Below are 4,848 nucleotides of genomic sequence, written 5' to 3'. Positions count from 1 at the left end.
AAAAATGGTGTCCTTAGCAAAGTCGTTAAACTGTCATAACGGTTTTGAAGCCACCTAGTGAATTTGAAAACGAAATAAAAAAAATAAAAAAAATAGAATTGCCACAAATCTTTTTTTGGCTAGGTGTGATTGGCCTCCTATTAAAATAAATTCTTTTAACAAAAATTTAAGATTAATTAAAATATATTAAAAATAATAATTTTAGGGTTTGTAAAATAGTTTAGGTCTGAAAGTTAGGGAAAGATTAGCACCCTCACAATGCCCGTTTAAAACAATACTAATTAAAGACATGTTATCTTTTGATATTGACAAAAACAATAATTTCCTTGACTTCTTTTGTTTATTGAAATTTTAGTTATTTCTTTTGTTATTATTATTGTTGTTGTTGTTGTTGTTGTTGTTTCGTTTTATTCAAGAAAAAAATTAGAACTATTTTATTAAAATAATTCTTAAAATATTTCAGTACGTTGGTATCATTAGAAGAATTTTTTTCTCATCTAAAGATTTTTTAGGTATTGCTTCTCGAAATACCTTAGAATCTTATCATCGGCGGTTTATATTTACTTTCCATAAAAACAAAATTATGCATGCAATGCAAATGATAATATGTTAATGCATACATTTTATTTTGTTTAAAAAAATATTAGTTTTTATTTTTATTGTTATTATTTTGAAGAAAAGGGAAATTTTTATCATATTGAAAAAAATTTTATAATAACACCAATATACTAGTAATATTTAAGAAAATGTTTTCATCTAGAGATTTGTAAAGCATCACTACTTAAAATATTTTAGAATCTTGTCATCGGATAAAATTTTTTTCCTCATTTTATTTTTTAACAAATTAGTTAACTTTTATTTACTATTTATAGCAAAAAAAAAAGGAAAAAAATTTTTGTATTGAAAACATTTTATAAATAATCTAATATATTGGTACTATTTAAGAAAAAAAATCTTTTCACTTAGAGATTTCGTAGATATTACTACTCGAAATACCATTGAATCTCATCGTTGGATAAAAATTTTCTTTTCTTATATTTTTTTCTTATTTTTATTAATTATTTTTATTCTTATTTTTTCTATTTTTAATTTTTTCAAATTATCAAAGGTTAGAAACCATTTATTATTATTAGTAGTAGATCATAATCATTAATTATTAATTATTTTTATTATTATTTTGTAAGATTTATTTCAAATTTTAACAAAATTATAAAAAAATTTAACTACATATTTCATTATTTATTTTTATTTTTTTGTTTTCATTTTTACTAATTATTATTATAAAAACAACAAAATTTATTCTAATAAATTTAAATATTTTAGCATGCATAAATATTAATGATAAAATTCAAAATAACAAAAATAATGTTAAAAAATAATTCAAAAAATTTAAAAAAAAATTTTACTTAAACCGGACCAATCTAGGGTGGTTCAACTAGTTCGATCAAAGGTAAAAAGGGAACTGGGTCATAGGTCGATTGCGTGAATCTTGGGTTAAGTAGTCGGGTCACATGTGGATCCTCCCAACCCTAAACAACGTCATTTTGATCCCCAATTATTTATATATAAACCTATTTTTTTACTTCATTTTTCACCTTTAAAAAAAAAAAAAAAAAAAAAAAAACCTCAAGAAAACTCTTTCCCCTTCCTCTTCAACAAACCCAGGGGTCGATCGCCATTCTTTACGATGGTCGCCCTAGTCTTTACCTTCAATGATCGTCGACCACTACACTGACGTCAAAAAAGCCCAGAGAAACACCTAAACACTACTCTTCCTCTCTTCTTATTTCCAACCTCCCTTTCACCAAAAAAATTTCCAAACCCCTTAGATCTAAAAAGAAACCTTTTGGTTTTAAGCTTTTTTTTTTTCTTATGTTGATTTTTTTATTGATTTTTTGTAGGACGATGTTGGGTTCCCTTACCAGAGGGACTGTGTTGTCTTGTTTGAGTTTCTTTTTTGTTTTGGCAATGATTTTTTTTGGGTATACTAATAGGGTTTCTCTTTTTTTGGGTTTTTTTTTATTTTTTTCAAGGTGTTTATTTCTGTGTGTGGGTTCTTCATCCTTTTTCATTTGTAGGAATAAAAGTCTATTTATAAAGTTTTTTTGAGATTTAAATATTAGATTTTTTGAGATTGAGATACCAAATTTTCAAAATTTTTATTGTTTTTTCAACATCACCAAATTTTTTGTGGTCAAATTCTATGCTACCAAATTAGATAAGAGTGTGAGACAGTTACTGACGACTAACGATGGCTGAAATTTTGAAATTAGAAAAAAAAATGTATTTAATGCACTAAGAGATTTGACAAAAATGAAACTAAAAAAGAAAATAATAAAAAAATAATAAAATAGATGTTTACAATTATCATTTATGATACTGAATCTTTTGACAAGATTAAAGTTAGAAAAATGAGATAAAATAGTATATAAAATTAGAATAACTAAACAACTCTTAATATTCACGCAAACTTAAGGAATTGGAAGGAAATTAGTAAAAAGATAGTGTAATCATTGCACGATGACTGTTGATTCTTTCTAATTCCATTTTTGTTACGAGAAAGTGTGGTTTGTGAAAAAAGTGATGAGGTCAAAGGACATAACATCAGCTTTGAGCATAAAAAAAATGAAAGGTATACTATTCCACTTACAAGATTACGTTTATATGACGTAATAATGACCGTTTAATAGCAAAATGCTTAATCGTCTAGAGAGACTACTTCATAAATTAAATAATATAAAGAAAAATAATTCGCCCATTTTTTTTGTACTTATAATACATTACTGAAATTCTCAAAGGAGGAATGGAAAATCATTTTACCCAATTTCGTCTAATAAATTCTAGGAAAAAGAATAAATTATTTTCTTCCTGAAATAAGAAAACATATTAAAGGGAAGTGACTTGCTAATAATTCTCAAATTAATTTAAAATTTCTATATTTAAGTTCTTTCCTAATTAAACCATTCAAACTGAATTCAATTAGCTTATCTTTATTTATTTTCGTATCTACTGAAAATTTCCTTTGGAGTAAATTTCACTCATGTAATTAATGTGATGAAAATCAAATCCACCAAAAAAAGAAAAAAAAAATAATGGGAGTGATCTACAACAAGCTAGATCTATCTCCTAATAGGGTTGTCTGTCCAAATTCGATCAAGTTGGGTCTTAAATAAAAATTTTTTAATTCGAGTATGCCTTGAATTTTTATTTTTAAATTTAATTTTAAAATACATTTAATATATTTCAAAAGTAATATTAAATTGATTTTTAATAATTTAATATTATTTAACTAGTCAATATACGTAATGGACCCAAATGAATGAATCAAATTTTGTGCAAGACTTTGAAAATAGCAACCAAACCTGACCTAATCTGACCTAAACATGGAAACTTTTATAAATATTTAATTTTATTTGAATTAATCGAAATAGGTCTCAAATTGCATTTGTGATTTTAATATATCCAATTTAAATTCACTAGGGTACTTTAATCATATTTATTGCGTATTGGGTTCAATTATATATATTATTTTATTAATTAATCACAAAAAAAAAGTCAAAAAAAGAGGTACTATGGAAATGACAAAATCAATAAGGACCTAAAGTTCAAGTTTCATCCGTCTGCCACCCCATTTTTCATTTCCAATCACATTTCAATACAAAATTTGTCAAATTTTCTAGCAAAATTTTGATGGCTTTGAAAAAAAAAAAAAAACCCCTTAATCCCAATTTTTTTGAGATTTGATTTCCTATTCAACCTTATGAATTCAGCTCCCAAAAATTGGAAAAAGGAGACAATTGACAGAAACATACTACCATTTTGCTATCCTGCCATTCTACCTAAATCTATTGGAGACCTATTAGTACATAAGAGAAGGAAATCCAACATCCATATCCTTGAGGGGAACCATCACAAACTTTTAAAAAAAAATTAGAAAAAAAATCCAAAAACAAAAATTTTGATCTAGGCCATTTGAGATTTAAAAGAAAAATAATTGAAAAAATGTGTTTAGGAATTTGAGAGGGGTGTTTTGAGATTTTTTTAAAAAAATTTTAAATTTTTCAACAATCAATTGAATTTTTTGATCATTAAAATCTAAATTATTTTTAATTTTTTGAGCGTTGTGAGGACACAATAGTAACTAGTCGAAAACTAGGTTTACATGATGGTTGGTAAGGGGAGGGAATATTCTAGAGGGAGAAGCTCTAAGGGACGAGAGAGAAAAATAAAAAGTAAAAAAAAAAAAGATTAGGCTTTTAAATAGGTTGTCAAAGTGACACCGTTTGGTGTTCTTGACTCGCGGACCAATTTATTGCTCGTGAGTTGACCTGTGTTTTGATCTAACCTATTTGTAAGTTTTTTTTTAATTTTATTTTTGTTTGTTATTCTTTATTATTTCTTAAATAAAGATATTTACTATAAATTTCACTAAAGTATTGAAGAAATTATAGAATGTGTAAATAATAAAATTTTATAAAATGAAAAAAAAAATTTTATATAAATAAAATTTTAGAGAATTAAATATAAATATATAAAAAAAAACATATTATCAAGATAAAATGATAACAAATGTTTAATTGATACCGTTATTTGAATGGATAATATGAGTTGTTAATATTTTTTCATTTGTAACTCTACTCTCGGATCCAAATTTGATTTCAAAGATCAAAGCAATTTTTAGTAAATTTTAATTAATTTTAAGGTTTTTTATTAAATGATTTTAGATGATCAATTACAATTAATTATAAAAAAAATTAATAACAACTCTGTAATTTTTTTCTAATTTAATGATTAAATTCTTAGATGAAAAATCATTACGACGACCTTTACAACTAGCTATGATATTGG

The sequence above is a fragment of the Durio zibethinus genome, chromosome 2 (genome assembly GCF_047325235.1).
Source record: "Durio zibethinus cultivar Kanyao isolate XHJ-2024 chromosome 2, ASM4732523v1, whole genome shotgun sequence".
NCBI classification, from domain to species: domain Eukaryota; kingdom Viridiplantae; phylum Streptophyta; class Magnoliopsida; order Malvales; family Malvaceae; genus Durio; species Durio zibethinus.
The sequence above is the reverse complement of the archived record's forward strand: the minus strand, read 5'-3'. Positions refer to the sequence as shown.